The sequence below is a fragment of the Schistocerca gregaria genome, chromosome 3 (assembly GCF_023897955.1).
Source record: "Schistocerca gregaria isolate iqSchGreg1 chromosome 3, iqSchGreg1.2, whole genome shotgun sequence".
In the NCBI taxonomy this organism is placed as follows: domain Eukaryota; kingdom Metazoa; phylum Arthropoda; class Insecta; order Orthoptera; family Acrididae; genus Schistocerca; species Schistocerca gregaria.
The window spans coordinates 183429112-183448750 of record NC_064922.1 but is presented as its reverse complement, the minus strand read 5'-3'; the positions used below and the strand labels follow the sequence as shown (position 1 = coordinate 183448750).

At 42.2% G+C, this 19639-nt stretch overlaps 1 non-coding gene across 1 annotated transcript; it reads right to left on the bottom strand.

Moving 5' to 3' along the window:
- Window positions 1–18545: 18545 nt before the first annotated feature.
- On the bottom strand, window positions 18546–18617 carry Trnae-cuc (transfer RNA glutamic acid (anticodon CUC)). Its single transcript has one exon. It is a non-coding gene; the product is annotated as a tRNA-Glu (tRNA).
- Between the last annotated feature and the right edge of the window lie 1022 nt (window positions 18618–19639).

Below are 19639 nucleotides of genomic sequence, written 5' to 3'. Positions count from 1 at the left end.
CTAGCAGTACACTACCACCTCAGTTGCTGAACATTACAAGTTTGTTTTTCCTCTTCATCTGCATTAACTTAAATTTTCCCACATTTTGAGATAGCTGCCATTCATCACACCAACTACAAATTTAGTCTAAGCCATCTTGTATCTTCCTACAGCCACTAAACTTCGACCTTACCATACACTACAGTATCATCAGCAAACAACCAGATTGCTACACACCCAGTCTGACAAATCACTTATATGTATGAGAGAGAACAAAAGTGGTCCTATCACACTTCGCTGGGGCACTCTTGATGATACCCTGGTCTCTGATGAGCACTCACTGTCAAGAACAATATACTGGGTTCTACAAGGGTCATTCTGAAAGTAACAGCATCCAAGTCTTGAAAATATTCTCCACATAGTCCATTTTTGAGAGACCCAAAGAGATAAAAGTGTGATGGTACTAAATCGGGACTGTAGGGGGAATGTGGAAGACAGTTCAGCTAAGTTTTGCAATGAATTGCATAGTCGCAAAACTGGTGTGGGTCCTGGTATTATCATGTTGCAGGTAAACGTTAGCCTTCTCTGGTCTTCCCCTGTAAATTCAGGCTTTCAGCTCAGTCAATGTCATCTTGTAGTGTGCTCAATTGACAGTTTCTCCAGGCTCCAGGACATCCGAAAGAACCACACCCTGATATCCTTGAAGAATGTACATATCACTTTGGCTGCAGATGGCTGCATCTTTAATTTCTTCTTTGACAGAAAATTCACATGTCACCATTCCATGGACTGTTTATGGATTCTGGCTCATAGTGGTGACACCATGTCTCACCTTTGGTGATGATGTTATTCAGAAAAATTGTCACTTTCAGCTTCATATTGATCCAGCAGTTTCTAACAAATTTCCATTCAATGAGTTTCTTTGTTCCTCTGTAAGCATCCGCGGGATTTATCCACACAGACTTGTGATAAAGTAGATGTTCCACAATTGTTTGCAAGGCATTACAGTCATCATTCATCTCTACACACAATTCTCTGGTCATTATCCACTGATCAGAATGGATGAGTCTATCACGACACTCTCCACTGCAAGGGATGGTAGCTATGCAGGGTCGACCAGGTCATGGCTTGTCATGCACACCCTTTTCACCACCTTGAAAAAGCCACACCCACCGCATCACATTGCTCATGTCTATTGTATTATTCATACACCTTTAGCAAGAGTTGATGAATTCTAGTCATCACAATTTCTTCAGCAGTAAGGAATTCAATCATACACTACTATTTAATATGTGGAGTCTTATCAGACTCCATTTTGCAAAACTCCTCTGCTGGCGCCAACTACCACATGCCAACAGAATCACCTGCAAATAGAAGAGGAAGGTTCGAGCATTAGCATTACACCAACGACATCCAAAGTCACCACAAAAAATTGGTGGCTTTACTGTTGGAATGGCCCTTGTGTTAAAAAGTCTCTGAGCCACTCACGTCTGTAAACTTATTCCCTATTTTCATATCTTTATTAACATCCTGCAGTGGGGCACCATGTGAAATGCTTTCCAGTAATCTACAAATATTGTCTCTGCCTATTGCCCTCCATGCATTGTTCACAGTATATCAAGTGAGAAAAGGGCGAGCTAAGTTTCGCACGAGCTGTGCTTTCTAAAACCATACTGATTTATGGACACAAGCTTCTCAGTTTCAAGAAAATTTATTATATTTGAACTGAGAATATGTTCCAGGTTTCTGCAGCAAAGGGAAGTTAGGAATACTGGTCTGTTATTTTGCTGTCCATTCTTTTCTCTTCTTATATACAGGAGACACTTGCACTTTTTTCCAGTCATTTTAGCCTTTTTGCTGGGCAAGAGATTTGCGATAAATGCTAGCTAGGCGAGGGGCCAATACTGTAAAATATTCTATGTAAAATATAACTGGGATTCCATTGGAGCCAGCAGCTTATTTGTTTTCAAATCACTCAGTTGTTTCTCTATGCCAGTGATTCTTATTACGATTTCGTCCATATGGGAGTCAGTCTGATGATCAAATGACAGCATGTTTGTAAGCATCTCCAATGTGAAAGCTTTCTTGAATGCGATATTTAAAACTTTGGCTTTTGCTGTGCTCTAAAATGGCAGATGGCAGCATTAGCAGTGGAGTGTATAAAAAGCAGGTCAGTGCAACACAGAAAACAGTGCAGTCACTGTTTTAATGAAGAAATGGGGCAATTTATCTGACGTCCAAAAGGGTATGATCAATGGTTTTCAGGCCAAAGGTGGAAGTATTTTCGAAACAATTACGTTTGTGAACTGTTCACATACAGTCATGGTTAAAATATACTGTGCTTGGAAAAATGGCACTATCCAAATCTGATGCCAACTGTGATTCACCATAGGCCATAGATGACAAGAGTGAATGACAGCTGCAGAGATGTAGATGGCCAAATAGAGGTGCAACTGCTGTGCAGCTAACCACCTAGATGAACCAAGGGGTTATTAACACCATCTCCTCAATGACTATTCAGTGAACATTGCTGTGTATTGGCCTCTGCATCAGGCACCTGGTTCATACTTCCATGTTGGCAGCTGTTCATCAAAAACAAAGATTTGAATTTTTCGTGCCAATACCACAGCTAGGCATCCACTGAGTAGTGATAGGTGGCCTTTTGAATCGTGTTTTATGCTCCATCAGGCAAATTGCTGTTGGTGTGTATAATGTGACACGTCTCTAAGCAAACACCCTGCAACAATCATCGGAAGGGTATAGGCTGGAGGTGGGAGTGTAGTGGTCTGGGGAATGGATCAACACAAGTATACATCTATCCCTGGGGTCTAAGTTGCACTCCCATGTGCAGTTTGTTTTTTCCTTGTCACAATGGCATCTATCAGCAGGACAATACAAAGTGTCACACAGCTCACAGTGCACGGGCGTGGTTCAAAGAGCACCAGAATCAGTTTACTGTACTCCCCTCGCTACAAAACCACCTGGATTTGAGCCCAATCGAGAATCTGTGGGACCATCTCCATTGGGCTCTTTGCACTGTGGGTCCTCACCCAAGAAACCTAGTGCAGCTGGCAATGGTAACTGGAGACAGCATGGCTCCACAACTCTGTCGGTACCTCCCAGAAACTCCCTGACACTCTGCCTTCGTGTCCGCACTGCAAAAAGTGGTTACTCAGGATTCTGATAGATGGTCACATTAATATGAGTGAAATGTGTAACTTGGTAGGATTGTTAGCAACAGTCAGCAATAAGGCACTTCTGTTTCCATCACAAGTGATTTTACACAAAAAATTCAGAAAATATTTTGCATTCATGAATGAACACAAAATGAAGTGTATGTTCTGGTATATAGTTTTTCAGGAAGGATCATAAAAGTGAAGAAATGAAATGATATGAAAGAGGTACATTAGCCATGCTCAAGTTTGGAAGTGAAGAGTTAATGCTGTCCTTTCATTTATATGCAGAGTAGTCGACCTACTTCGTACATTAATGTTACTGCCTGAAGTGATATTATTTCTTGGACAAAGTGAGGTGACCATCAGAGATTCATCACAGAAAACTGGAGATCCAAATAATGGAAATTTCCTCATAATATTATAGATCTTCAGTTATTATGATCCAATACTTACAGAGTACACCAGCAAGGTCAGAGACAGGCAAGAAGCTGGAAAGCATTTACAAGTACACTCCTGGAAATTGAAATAAGAACACCGTGAATTCATTGTCTCAGGAAGGGGAAACTTTATTGACGCATTCCTGGGGTCAGATACATCACATGATCACACTGACAGAACCACAGGCACATAGACACAGGCAACAGAGCATGCACAATGTCGGCACTAGTACAGTGTATATCCACCTTTCGCAGCAATGCAGGCTGCTATTCTCCCATGGAGACGATCGTAGAGATGCTGGATGTAGTCCTGTGGAATGGCTTGCCATGCCATTTCCACCTGGCGCCTCAGTTGGACCAGCATTCGTGCTGGACGTGCAGACCGCGTGAGACAACGCTTCATCCAGTCCCAAACATGCTCAATGGGGGACAGATCCGGAGATCTTGCTGGCCAGGGTAGTTGTCTTACACCTTCTAGAGCACGTTGGGTGGCACGGGAGACATGCGGATGTGCATTGTCCTGTTGGAACAGCAAGGTCCCTTGCCGGTCTAGGAATGGTAGAACGATGGGTTCGATGATGGTTTGGATGTACCGTGCACTATTCAGTGTCCCCTCGACGATCACCAGAGGTGTACGGCCAGTGTAGGAGATCGCTCCCCACACCATGATGCTAGGTGTTGGCCCTGTGTGCCTCGGTCGTATGCAGTCCTGATTGTGGCGCTCACCTGCACGGCGCCAAACACGCATACGACCATCATTGGCACCTAGGCAGAAGCGACTCTCATCGCTGAAGACGACACGTCTCCATTCGTCCCTCCATTCACGCCTGTCACGACACCACTGGAGGCGGGCCACACGACGTTGGGGCGTGAGCGGAAGACGGCCTAACAGTGTGCGGGACCATAGCCCAGCTTCATGGAGACGGTTGCGAATGGTCCTCGCCGATACCCCAGGAGCAACAGTGTCCCTAATTTGCTGGGAAGTGGCGGTGCGGTCCCCTACGGCACTGCGCAGGATCCTACGGTCTTGGCGTGCATCCGTGCGTTGCTGCGATCCGGTCCCAGGTCGACGGGCACGTGCACCTTCCACCGACCACTGGCGACAACATCGATGTACTATGGAGACCTCAAGCCCCACGTGTTGAGCAATTCGGCGGTACGTCCACCCGACCTCCTGCATGCCCACTATACGCCCTCGCTCAAAGTCCGTCAACTGCACATACGGTTCAACTCCACGCTGTCGCGGCATGCTACCAGTGTTAAAGACTGCGATGGAGCTCCGTATGCCACGGCAAACTGGCTGACACTGACGGCGGCGGTGCACAAATGCTGCGCAGCTAGCGCCATTCGACGGCCAACACCGCGGTTCCTGGTGTGTCCGCTGTGCCGTGCGTGTGATCATTGCTTGTACAGCCCTCTCGCAGTGTCCGGAGCAAGTATGGTGGGTCTGACACACCGGTGTCAATGTGTTCTTTTTCCATTTCCAGGAGTGTATATTACATCTCTAGTGATGGAACGAATTTACTTTTAGTTGTGTTCATCGAGTCAGAAGTACATCTTGGAACAGCAAGAAAATGAGAGGCATTATTCACTTATTGGTGATGCAACTACTGATTCAAATTCTGTTGAACAGACAACACTCATCCAGTGTTGTGCTTTTTCAATAAGGAAATTGATAAGTATGAAATAAAAGAACAGTTTTTGGGATTCGTAGAGTGTAATGAGGAAACAGAAGTTGGTAATGCAGATTTAATCCAATCAATACCTGTGAAACACACAGAAGCTACGAGAAGAAGTCATATGAGAGGGTCTTACAAGCAGCTGAAACTCATTTTCTTCAATTGAATCATGTTGCAGAATTTTCTCTGTATGCTGGTCATAGCCGTATGTGGAGTATATGCAGTGGAGAGTTATCATGAAGCAGATACTTTTTTCGGACTGATTCAGTGTCTTTTATAGCCTGTTCAGTTGCACTGCATGGAGAGCTAAATTCTGAAACACTATCTTGGAAGTTCGTTATATTCTACGTCCAATGCCCACTGGAGTGCTTGGGTTGATGCTGGGAGACGTATTGGAGCTCACTTGCACAATAGTACTATAGCTGTATTGCAGTGAATTAAATTTTTCACCCAAACACGCATTCTGTGGGATGGGGTGTTTTGGATTATGTTAGATCTTTGAAGTGTGCACCAGTTTGGATAAAGTTGTAGGTAAGGTGGTTGTACCAGTTGACTACAGAAGCAAATTACTACTAGCTCAAAAGACTATCACTGTTGTTTGTTGCAGCCAGATGAAACCACTTTGACACAGTTCTTTGCCACATGATTACTTGATAATTTCCAACTGTCATTGATTATGAAAGCATCACTTTATGGACAGATTAACAAATTGTTCTCTTGCAGTACAATGCTCCACATTTATGAAAGTCCATGTTTGCAGAAACTTTAAAAATCCTCTGGTCCTACACTACGATGTTGACTGCTATAGCTGAGGTGATGAACTTGGGAGCACACTTCCATGCTCGGCAATACATTTACCTCCGGTGTGAGGGTGCTGCTGCACTGAGAGTGGAGGTTTTGTCTTCAGGAGCGCCTCCAACACTTTGTTGCAGTTTGAAATGAGACTTCACCAATGTCTGTAGTACTGATATGTGTTGCAACCTCGGTGTGGCACCCCGGTCTTTGAATGATACCACAATGTTGATATTGGACACTCTGAGATCTTACCCACGAGAATTGGGACATCATTCTCTCTTAATCTGAAGTTGCAGCATGTGCAATTCAATACCGATCATGAATTTCCAGAGGTGATGCACTAAGAAGAGGAAATCGTTTCATGATGGAACTAAGAATAATGAGACAGATGTGAGTTCGGTAAATTTATTCAAGTTAAAGAGTTTTTATGCTATCATTGACAATTTAGTGGTGAACTTGAAAATCCAATATGAAAGAGAGAAGGTTTCAAATGAAACATTGGGGTTTTTATGAAAACAGTCAAAATATAACTAACTATCAGGTCATTGAGGCATGCTAGTCACTTACCAGTGAATACCACGATGATGTCACAATAGATTTAGAAGAAGAAATTAAACACGGTATTTGAAAACAATTCATATTTCAAATTGAATACATTGCTTTAGAATCATTGGACCTCTTGTGTAAGATACACGAGCTTAAAATTTTATGATTATTGTCATGTTATGTGTGATTTCCTAGAACGCTCATAGGCTCTGTAATACAAGATAATAAGTGCATTGAACATGTACCTGGGCTTACAATTAGTGCTGTTAATAGTGTGTCAATGATACAAATGTGTACACTACTGCACATACTCATTCAACCTACTGCACCATGACCAACTCTTAGTTGATTAGTTGGAGTCACTAACGATGGCGTCTTGTCCTCCGCATCTCCATCCCACTTTGTCTAACAACCAATAAGATGTCCAATACTGTTCCCAGTGCTCTGATTTGAATGTCGAAAACAGTGCAAGCATTGAACTTGATTGTAGCGAGTTATTTAGTTAATTGTGCAACCTTTCCGGAGCATCTGCTGTTGACAGAAGTACAGATAGTCCGTGGGCACGGAGGGTGAGATCTTCAGATGGCAGTTCGGCAGAGCTCCACAATTTGCAGCGGTCGGAGAGACCATCCACAGTTCTCACACCTGACAAGTTGCAACAAGCTGTTGATGTCATCGCGACGACAGACGCATTACAACTCGGCAGTTGGTGTTGCACCTGTCAATCAGCAAAGGAAGTTCACACAGTGAAGCACTGGCTCTTCCACCAAGACAAGGATTGGTATCGACAGGGCATTCACGCCATTTTATTGCTCTGGAGTAAGGTCATAGCATGGGATGGAGATTACGTGGAAAAATAGTGTGTCTAGATAAAACACTATTCTTTCGTGCGAGTAATTCTCATTATGTTCAATACAGAATTATCGAAGAAAAAATGTGGTGCATTACTTTCTGGGCAACACTCATACATGCTTTCTTCAAGCACAGAGCACGTGTATACGCTTACCACAATTGTTACCTGGAACTGGCAATAATGCAATTCCCATCTGTGTCTCGATCTGCTTGGATGGCCATCGTTCATGAAACGGACTATCGTTCACTCGGATCCTGCAGGCAATATCTCATACAATGGATAATACCGTGGTGTAAACTGTATTTGTGACCATATATTTCTTTAATAAGAAATTTATTTATTCTGTGTTCCATCTTAAAAAGTATTTTCGCATAGCTCCAATACTTCCTGATTTATGATCAAACTTGTCAAACCTGTGTTTGTTGTTGTGGTCTTCAGTTCTGAGACTGGTTTGTTGCAGCTCTCCATGCTACTCTATCTTGTGCAAGCTTCTTCATCTTCCAGTACCTACTGCAGCCTACATCCTTCCGAATCTGCTTAGTGTATTCATCTCTTGGTCTCCCTCTACAATTTTTACCCTCCACGTTGCCCTCCAATACTAAATTGGTAATCCCTTGATGCCTCAGAATATGCTCTACCAACCGATCCCTTCTTCTAGTCAAGTTGTGTCACAAACTACTCTTCTCCCCAATTCTATTCAATACCTCCTCATTAGTTATGTGATCTATCCATCTAATCTTCAGCATTCTTCTGCAGCACCACATTTCAAAAGCTTCTATTCTCTTGTTGTCTACACTATTTATCATCCAGGTTTCACTTCCATACAAATACTTTCAGAAACGACTTCCTCACACTTAACTTTATACTCGAAGTTAACAAATTTCTCTTCTTCAGAAACGATTTCCTTGCCATTGCCACTCAACATTTTATATCCTCTCCACTTCAACCATCGTCATTTATTTTGCTCCCCAAATAGCAAAACTCTTTTACTACTTAAAGTGTCTCATTTCCTAATCTAATTCCCTCAGCATCACCCGACTTAATTCGACTACATTCCATTAGCCTCGTTTTGCTTTTGTTGATGTTCACCTTATACCCTCCTTTCAAGACACTGTCCATTCCATTCAACTGCTCTTCCAAGTCCTTTGCTGTCTCTGACAGAATTAAAATGTCATAGGCAAACCTCAAAGTTTTTATGTATTCTCCATGAATTTTAAGGCCTACTCCGAACTTTTCTTTTGTTTCCTTCACTGCTTCCTCAATATACAGATTGAATAGCATCGGGGAGAGGCTACAACCCTGTCTCGCTCCCTTCCCTGCCACTGCTTCCCTTTCATGTCCCTCAACTCTTACAACTGCCAACTGCTTTCTGTACAAATTTATATTTTAACCCTGCCACTTTCAGAATTTGAAAGAGTATTCCCGTCAACATTGTCAAAAGCTTTCTCTAAGTCTACAAATCCTAGAATCGTAGGTTTGCCTTTCCTTATTATATTCAGTGTTCTGTCAAACTCTTCACGCAGTATCATATCTCCCATTTCATCTTCATCTACATCCTCTTCCATTTCCCTAATATTGTCCTCAAGAACATCGCCCCTGTATAGACCCTCAATATACTACTTCCACCTTTCTGCTTTCCCTTCTTTGCTTAGAACTGGGTTTCAATCTCAGTTCTTGATATTCATACAAGTGGCTCTCTTTTCTCCAAAGGTCTCTTTAATTTTCCTGTAGGCTGTATCTATCTTACCCCTAGTGAGATAAGCCTCTACATCCTTACATTTGTCCTCTAGCCATCCCTGCTTAGCCATTTTGCATTTCCTGTCGATCTCATTTTTGAGACACTCGTATTCCTTTTTGCCTGCTTCACTTACTGCATTTTTGTATTTTCTCCTTTCATCACTTACTGCATTTTTATATTTTCTCCTTTCATCAATTAAATTCAGTATCTCTTCTGTAACCTAAGGATTTCTACTAGCCGTCGTCTTGTTACCTACTTGATCCTCTCCTGCCTTCACTATTTCATCCCTCAAAGCTACCCATTCTTCTTCTACTGTATTTCTTTCCCCCATTCCTGTCAATTGTTCCCTTATGCTCTCCCTGAAACTCTGTACAACCTCTGGTTCTTTCAGTTTATCCAGGTCCCATCTCCGTAAATTCCCACCTTTTTGCAGTTTCTTCAGTTTTAATCTACAGTTCATAACCAATAGATTGTGGTCAGAGTCCACATCTGCCCCTGGAAATGACTTACAATTTAAAACCTGGTTCCTAAATCTCTGTCTCATCATTATATAATCTATCTGATACCTTTTAGTATCTCCAGGGTTCTTCCATGTATACAACCTTCTTTCATGATTCTTGAACCAAGTGTTAGCTATGATTAAGTTATGCTCTGTGCAAAATTCTACCAGACAGCTTCCTCTTTCATCTCTCTCCCCCAATCAATATTCACCCACTATGTTTCCTTCTCTCCCTTTTCCTACTCTCGAATTACAGTCACCCATGACTATTAAATTTTTGTCTCCCTTTGCTACCTGAATAATTTCTTTTATCTCATCATACATTTCATCAATTTCTTCATCATCTGCAGAGCTAGTTGGCTTATAAACCTGTACTACTGTAGTAGGCGTGGGCTTCGTGTCTATCTTGGGAATGATAATGCGTTCACTATGCTGTTTGTAGTAGCTTACCCGCACTCCTTTTTTTTTTTTTATTCGTTATTAAACCTACTCCTGCGTTACCCCTATTTGATTTTGTATTTATAACCCTGTATTCGCCTGACCAAAAGTCTTGTTCCTCCTGCCACCGAACTTCTAATTCCCACTATATCTAACTTTATCCTATCCATTCACCTTTTTAAATTTTCTAACCTACCTGCCCGATTAATGGATCTGACATTCCATGCTCCGATCTGTAGAGCACCAGTTTTCTTTCTCCTGATAACAATGTCCTCTTGTGTAGTCCTTGCCCGGAGATCCGAATGGGGGACTATTTTACCTCCAGAATATTTTACCCAAGAGGATGCCATCATCATTTAATCATACAGTAAGGCTGCATGCCCTCGGCGAAAGTTACAGCTGTAGTTCACCCTTGCTTTCAGCCGTTCACAGTACCGCAACAGCAAGGCCGATTTGGTTAGTGTCACAAGGCCAGATCAGTCAATCATCCAGACTGTTGCCCCAGCAACTACTGAAAATGCTGCTGCCCCTCTTCAGGAACCACACGTTTGTCTGGTCCCTCAACAGATACCCCTCCATTGTGTTTGCACCTACGGTATCGGTATGGCTATGTGCATCGTTGAGGCACGCAAGCCTCCCCACCAACGGCAAGGTCCATAGTTCACAGGAGGGGGGGGGGGGGGGTTATGAAACCTAAAAGGAAAAAAAATTGCATTGCTTTATTTGGAGATGGGGGTCACTCAAGCATTGCACTCTGGACCCATTCCTGGCTCTCAGTGGCCCTGCATCTGTTCAATGTCCTAAAACTATTATTCAAACAAGGTGCACCAAGTACGACATCAGGTGGTTTACCAGGAACACTAGTGTTTACTAGCTACTTACCGTCGCCTAAGTTATTAGCAGCAAACGACTGAGTCCAACCCTCTTTTCTCTAACTGTATAATGCTGCGCCACTTGGGGGTACCACATCTGGCAATGTCAAGCTGGAGAAAGCATTGTCTTTTGGAAACGATAAATTCGGTTGTCTGTTGGTGGGTGAACCCACTACTTTCGTATAATTAGTACGAAGTCCTAATCTATTCGTTTTCTGTTCTATTTATCTGTGCGGATACTGCATGACATTTTTGGAAGTCTGTCTATGAAAACTTCAGTAACCTCCTGAGCTAACTGGCCACACATCTTGGTAGCATCAGCTGTCATATCCAAGCACAGTCTCTTCTTCCATGATTACGGCTCTGCCACTCATTTCAACGCCTATGTGTTTATCTTGACACGGGCGCGAAAGAGTGAAAACTCGACACTCTGAACTGCTGGACAAGTATGTTTCTGTGCCGGGAATCGAACCTTGTCCTCCCAGATATCCTAGCCACTTCTTTTATCCGCTCGCCAACATTCTTCGTTACAGGTGTGTGTTTTTTCTGCCATGCGAAAACAAATCTGCAAGTGTGTTGAAGTGTAGAAAATTATACTACTTCGTTTTAAAACGAAAATAAAAGAGAAAGAGAAAGAGAAAGAGAAAGAGAAAGGGAAAGGGAAAGGGAAAGGGAAACAGAAAAAAATGGCCTTGGTGCCATGTGTGAACAAAGTAAGTCTTATTTTATGTTGAAATGGCGCTGGTAAAATTGTCATTCCGATTAAAATCATTAAGTCCCTTTCTTTGGGTCTTAAAAAAAAAGGATGAAAGCTATCCTCAGTGTAGAACTCTTATGTTTAAATAGCGTTGATAAATATAATTTTTTTCCATGTGACTTAAATTATCTTCTTCTTGATTTAAAAAAGTGATGATGAAAAAGGAAACAAATTATGTCATGTGAAAATCCTCCCTGCATCAGACCATTCTTTTTTATCTAAGGCGATAATTGCGTCTGTCCTCTTCCTACCCGATAGACGGTCTATTCTTCCTTCTCTTTCCGATGTAATACCTCTAATCAGAAAATTTTAGTTTTATTTGTCATTTCTGGTACAATTGTCAGTCCGAAGAGCTCTTCATACTCATCTTCTTTTGTCAGTAGGTAATGTAAACTTAATCCTTTAAACAAGTTAACTGAGTTCCTTTTTGTGCATACCGTTTGGTGTCATGAAGTCCGCAGGTGTTATTGTGTTAGCAGAGGTTCTGCAGATGTGTGCTGACTTCTGTCTCATGTAGATTTTATACATCCTTAACTCCTAATGCTAGGGTCCCAAAAGCATTAACACGACAAAAGACTGGGTTCTGAATGGTTAAAATTTACATCCTGATACTTTTTTTTAACGTATATAAACTATTTTTACAATACTGAAAGAAATGTATCGTTGCACTACAAAGGGATCTTTGATATGTCAAAAAGCGAATTTTTTACGTTTTTTGTAATTTGATATAGATTTTAGTTTTAGTTTTTTCTGATCTTTTTGTTAAAACAGAAATTTAGTCGTTAAATGTTTCTTTTTACATTTATGTGGAGGACAGTTTTGGGAATTAAAGTCCTTAGACCTAATCAAAATTTAGGAAAGACGAAAAGTAACATTGTACGTGATTTACATATGAGAACAGTGTCAATCCTAGTGCAAGCAGCTGAACTGATATTCGACATCTATCTACTGGTACATTACATCTATATACAGGTACATAAAAAGCAGAGCGCGTTACGAAAAATATTATTCCGGTACTGGGAATTGAACCAGAGGTTCCTGGGTGAGAGCAAGGTATCCTAGCCACTTTTTTCCAATTTATTGGTCGTAACATTCCACAGTAGTACATAATTTTCAACTGACATTTAAAAGTAATAAAACAAACTAAAATTAATTACAGGTTCCTTGACATTTTAGAAAAAAATCCAATTCTAAACTAAATAGAGATGTTCGCCTCTAGATCGTATTTGTTTTTCAAAGATCAAATTGTATCTCGTTTCTTCATGTTCTGCATCGCATCTCCGAAAATGGAGTTCACATGACTGCTCTTCTCAGGAAGTTGGCGTATGTATCATAATAGTTATTCATGCGCAGTAGCTTGTGATGCTGGTCGGAGATGTACGTCCAAAATCTCCTTCGCTCCTTTCTTTACTGGACAGCAGGTAAAATACCGCATGTCCCTTCAACCAGTTGACGGCACTTTTCTTCCAGGTGGGGTATAGTTCTTCTTCCGGGTATAAAAGGCACGATGGCGATATCAAATACGGCGGTTTTCTCTGCATGGTTGCTAATTTCTTTCTGATTGACAACCATATATTATTCGCATTTCCACAGACAAATTGATGTTCATCTGTGTCGATCAGGTTTTAAGTGGTACAGAAAGGGGAATCAGCCAGATGAATGGAATGTTGTCTGGAGTTCGTTGGAAATTTCCTATTCACAAAATAGTACCACAATGACCGCACTGTTGTTGGTAAATGCGGGTGGTGTATATTCTTCTACATATCATGCCAAGTGTGACCGACGATTTTTGTTCTATGATGTTCTTGGTCTGAAAGTTCATTAAGTTTTGGTATATTTTCCTCACTTTGAGGACATCTTTCTCGGGTGTTCCCAGTCTAATGTAGCTATATTCTACGAAGAAATGTTTTAGGTGGTAAAGTTCATTTGGGATGTGGTGAACGTCTATTGGGGCGTCCTGGCTGACCGGTGCTATTTCATTTAACAGAAATGCGGCAACACTGTCGACTGACCGCTTCCACAGTTTTTATGTTTTACAGACGTACAGTGCTTGTGCTTTATTGTACACGTCAGATTTAATCCTCCGTTGTCAGTCGGTAGTGTCAACGTTTGGTACTTGACTTTGAAGATGTGGCCGCGGCTGACGAAGTGGCCAAAAGCAGCCAAAATCCTGTTCGCCGCTTCCCTCGGCATTGGCAGAGTTTGTGCCACGTAATTTAATTTAGAGGATAAACAGATGTTGACGAGAGCCTCTCTTTGTATCTCATCAAGAGTACGGAGGTTGTGCTGACGTGTACAGGCACGGATGGTGTTGAGGACTCTTCTGTAATTAACTGCGATGGTCTGCCGAATATTCCTTGTATACTCCACCCCGAGACATGTCAAGGTGACAATTTCCGTTATTGGTCCATGAATGGGAACTCCTAATCCGCTTCCAATATTCAATATGCCAGACTTATTTCTATTCAGTTTCGCACCAGATACTTGTTCATATTTGTTTATTACGTCGAGTGCTTTCACTATCTCGTAGTTGTCTTTGACAATAAATGCAACTTCATCGGCATATGTCCAGCAGACAATCGTACGGCCGCGTGTAATGAATCCTTGTAGGTTGTGACTCGGGCGAAAAGAAATGGTTCGATTGCTACTGCTAAGAGTGACATGGACATCGGGCACCCTTGTCGCACCGAACTTTTCATTACAATGAGCCTACTGGACTGATCATTTACCATAATTGTCGATGTTGACTTCTGCAGAAGATTTGTAATAATGTTGATAAAACCTTGCGGAAAGTTCATGGCACGCATGGTGTGCAAAAGGTAAGCATGATCGACTCTATCGAACGCTTTCTCAAAGTCCAATGATACGATAGCGCATTTTATTTTACAAGCTGCGGCAATGGAAATAATACCTCTGTAGTCGCACTCTGGTAAATGGATCTGTCTTTTCCTATGCTCGATTGATATGATCCAGTGACTGTGTTCAATACTGATTTTAATCTGTCATTTATGATGCGGGCAAATATTTTATAGTCAGAATTTAGGAAAGTAATAGGCCTAAAATTTGTTACAGAGTCGCCCGCAGGATGTTTCGGGATTAGAACAATGGTTCCTTCTAGGAAGTCGTGTGGGTCGCCATTGGCGGGATTCATTAGTTCGTTACAGATACACGCTAATTTGGGAATCAACTGCCTTCTGAACATTTGATAATACTCCGCCGGGATTCCGTCAGGCCCAGGAGACGTATTTTTCGGGCTTCGTGTTATAGCGCCTGCGACTTCTTCTGTAATTTCAGCTAACAAGTTGTTTGCTTCTAACGGGTCCAACTTGCGTGTCATGAAGTCATTGTACGCCGGGATATCCATTGTCGTATTGCCTAATAACTCTGTGAAGCACTTGTGAATTTCATTCTTGATGTCATTTTGCTGCGTCAGTAATCTATCAGAAGATCTTAGTTCGGTTACTATTTTCCGATGTTGCCCCTTCCTCTCATTAATCACATTATATATACAGACGTTTGTTCTCCTTTTACAGCATCGTGAAGTCTTGCCTTACTTGATGACCTCCCAGCTGTTTCCTCACCAATCCCAGAAGTTTAGCCTGAATAAGTTTTATTTCCAAGTAGTTGGCGATTACGGACACATCAGATTGATACAGGTCATGAAGGACTCTTAAGTAATATTCTACCGTCCGTTTTCGCCAAACACTTTTCTCGCGGGAGTAATTCATCAGCGATTTTCTTATCGCGGGTTTCACACATTTCATCCACTATGCCAGTGCCGAGGTATATGAAGTGAATTTGTTCTCGCACGCGTTCCATACGTTATAGAATATTTCGTGGTATTCAGGGTCTTTTAGATGTTCCACGTCCAACTTCCACAAGCCTCGTCCCCTGTACGTTTCTTGCCGTTTTAAGTTCATGGTACATATGTATGCAGCATGATCCGAAAAGACACTGGGCCATAACTCTGTCTAGAGAACGTGCGTTTCCAGGTCGACTGTTACATAGATCCTGTCGATGCGACTAGCGGAATGATTCGTAATATGAGTGAAATCCGGCAATGCACCGTTCTTGAGCTCCCAATGTCAATTAATCGGAGTTCTGTAATTACGGCTCCGAGTTCTGCACAGTTATTAAAATGTGGCGTCTGGTCTTTTGGAGACGGCACACAATTATAGTCACCTCCAAAAATGATATGCTCGTAGCGGCCACCGAAAAGAGGAACTATATCATCTTTATAAAATTCAGCTCTTCGCCTCCTGTTTCCGGTGCCAGATGGTGCATAAATATTTATAAAACGCGTATTGTGAATGGTGACAGCTAGACCTCTGGCGTTTACCAGTTTCTCGATATCTTTGATAATAATTCCTTCTTTCGCGAGTATCGCAGTTCCGAAGTCATTGTCGCTCTCTGGATTTACGACTGCATTGTAACCTGTTATGGCATCCAGTCTAATATCTGTTACTTCTTGTAACATAATAACATCAATATAAGCGGCGTAGAGCATGTCTTGCAAGTTCTTAAGGTTTAATTCGCTACGGATCTTGTTTAGATTCAAAGTCCCGATTCTATAAGCTTGTAATGAATTCATGATTAATTAAGTAAGTGTACAAGACGTTATGGCCCACTGTCGACAAAGCCTAAGGTTTTCCATGTAATGGCCGAGACGATGTCTCGTCCCTCATTTGCTTATCTTTCTGCACTGGAATCTTTCCTCCTGGCAGGTGTGACACTTCCTTCATTTCCTCATCTGCGGGAAATTCTTCAATGTCATCTGCCCAATTTTCCGTATCACTGCGTTGAGACAACTCAGTCTCTGGCCCACGTTGAGATGGAGTTCTGTTCTTTGTTTCTTTATTTGTGGACCGTTGCTTTTCGCCATCCTGTTGCGTCTGCGTTTTCACTTTTCGAAACTCGTCTTTTCCCGCTGTATGCGGGGACTGTGGGTCTACGTCAAAATTGACAGTTGTCATACCACTGATTTTGCGACCGATCTGTTGTGCCTTTTCACGCACTGATTGTACCTTTTGAGGAGCGTCAGGTGGAGCTATCCTTCGTTTTTTATGCCTTTTGGGAAGAGATCCGGATTTCTGACGCTTTTCAGTCTCGGAAGCCATGCTGGGATCTCGTGCAGCATCCTCGTTCTCGTCTCTCTGTACATCTTGCTCAATAGTTCAGTCATTTTTGGAAAGACATCCTTCTGTGATGGGCGCGCTTCAGGCGACGGAACGATAGTCGTTACTTCAGCAGAGCCAGTGGTCACTGACAAGTTCTGGTCGTCGTCTTTTCTGTCGCCACTGCTCTCCAAAGCGAAACTCGATGTCGTAGCAGTGTGGCCACGGGTGGCCGTAGCATATGTCACTGGTAAGGCCGTCATCGTCATGGGAGGGACTATTTCCCCCGCCGGTACCTGCGTCACTCTCCGCTGAATACATTCGGAACGCACATCCACCATACAATACAGACCTGGCTCTACAGCCTCGTTTACGCTGGGGGAACGTCTTGCCACATTGTGACATGCTACGGAAATGTGGCGTGCGTCGTCTTGTAGCATGCTACAACAGGCAACATCTTGCGCAGTATGTTGCATGTGGCAGGTTAATTTATACCAAAGCAACAGAATTTGTGCCACACGTGTGTCGGTCTTGCAGTATAAAGGACGATAAAGTATTGCAGCGGAGGCCTACTTGGTACTTGCACATGCAGCTAACAACGGAAATAAAAACCAAAGGAAAAGAAACCGATGGTGGAAGAGAAGAGTATTTAAATAAGGTCCACAAAATAGTATCCTAGGAATCAGAAGCAGACAATGGTGCATTATTTAGTAATGTGTGCTTTCATCCCAGGTGTGTTAGTCCGCGCCATACTGTTGCGAAAAGCTGGCCTAACGGTAAATGTTCGCACAGGTACCGCGCCGGTCACCACCATGTGTCAGGGCCCGGGTTGGGACTTTCAGCCCCCAGCTCACCCAACTATGCAGTACGACTGCTGCGGCATGACTGCCACACTACTTCCCTCGCAAGTAAACGGATGACGCACCTTAGACGAAAGTAACAATGACAACATGAGAATGATGATTTAGAACTAAATGTTTTGAAATGCTTAACTACTACATAACACTTTTTCAAGTTGCAAGGTTGGGGTGCATAAGCTGAAGCCAGAGGAGGGGATGGTCTGATGCAGGAGTGGGGGGGGAGGAATCCCCCCCATTCACCCCTGCAAATCGCACACTGTATTGCGTTAGCCACGGTTCTGCAGATATGTGCTAACTTTTGTCTGATGTAGATTTTATACATCGGTAACTCCTAATGCTTGGGTCTCAAAAGCATTAACACGACGAAAGACTGACGTGACAAACGCCGGAATTCTGCGTTTTGAATGGTTAGAATTTACATTCCGATACTTTCTTAACGTATATAAACTATTTTTACAATACGGAAAGAAAGGTATCGCTGCATTACAAAGGGATTTTTCCTTTTTTGTAATTTGATGTAGATCTTATTTTTAGTTTTGTTTCTGGTCTGTTTGTTAAACTAAAATTTAGTCGTTAAATGTTTCTTTTTACATTTATGTGGAGAACAATATTAGGAATTACAGCCCTTACAACTACTCAGAATTTAGGAAAGACGAAGAGTAACTTTGTAAATAATTTACATATTAGAGAAGGGTCAATTCTAGTGCAAGCAGCTGAACTGATATTCGACCTCCATCCATTTGTACATTACATCTACAGTATACAGGAACATAAAACGCAAAGCGCGTTACGAAAAATAATATTCCGGTACCGGGAATCGAACCCGAGCCTCCTGGGTGAGAGCCAGGTATCCTAGCCACTAGACCATACCGGACACATGCCCGTTTTCTTCAATGACACATAACAATTGGAAACACTTATGTCGTCCATGCATATACAGCGTTAAATTTGGTAGCAACGCTCTGGTTTGTTTTTCGGTACAGCGTACGACTCACCACAGGCGTGTAATTATATACGGACTTCCGTTAACACGGCCTTCGTTGCCACGCCACCACAGGCGCTCCAACTTTGCCAGTCTATCAGTTTGTTTTCGTAATTTCGGTTCATGGTTTGCAGAAGTTAGTTTCATCGCATTGCCCTTCTGATTAAGCTTCCTAATGTGTATTGCTCTCTATGAATCATTGTGAATATGTTGCTCTTTTCTGATTGCGTTCTTCTTGCATCCGTAGTTTTAGTTGGGGGAAATGATTCATCTATGTTGTTTATATTAAGTATAAAAAAGAAGACGTTTTAATTGTATGGTGTTCTACAATTGCTAACGAACCTGTGGGTAAAATGCTCCGTTTAAATGCATGAGTACACTGCTCGTAATCTACGTTACTTTTGTTCGCATCTGTTCTCTGTACTTTGGCGCATTTAATGTAGAACTTCATGTTAGCAGGCTTCGACTTCATTCGTATTTAACTTTGTTACATCTTGTTACGGAATAAGTACGTATTTCTGCACCGAATGGTTTTGCTCCTTGGCACTGCATACCATGCATTTCGCAGTGGCTTGCAGAGTACGGCTGTAGATCAGTATGTAAATGGTAAAAATGCGACGGCAGTTACGCAAACTGTTTCACATGATATAAACAGGTACTACAAAACAGTACCTACATCTAGGCACACGTCATAAACAGGTACTACAAAAGAGTACCTACATTTTAGCAGAAGACAATGAAAATTTTGGTGACCTATATTAAATACGAGAGTACAAAGAAACGGATATGAAAGAAAATAATGCAAAATATGAGCAATATTCATGCTGTGTATTTAAATCGAGCAGATTTGTAAGAAGTAACAAATATACATTAGTCCACAGTATGCCTTGCGAGACACCAGCTTCCGTTTCACA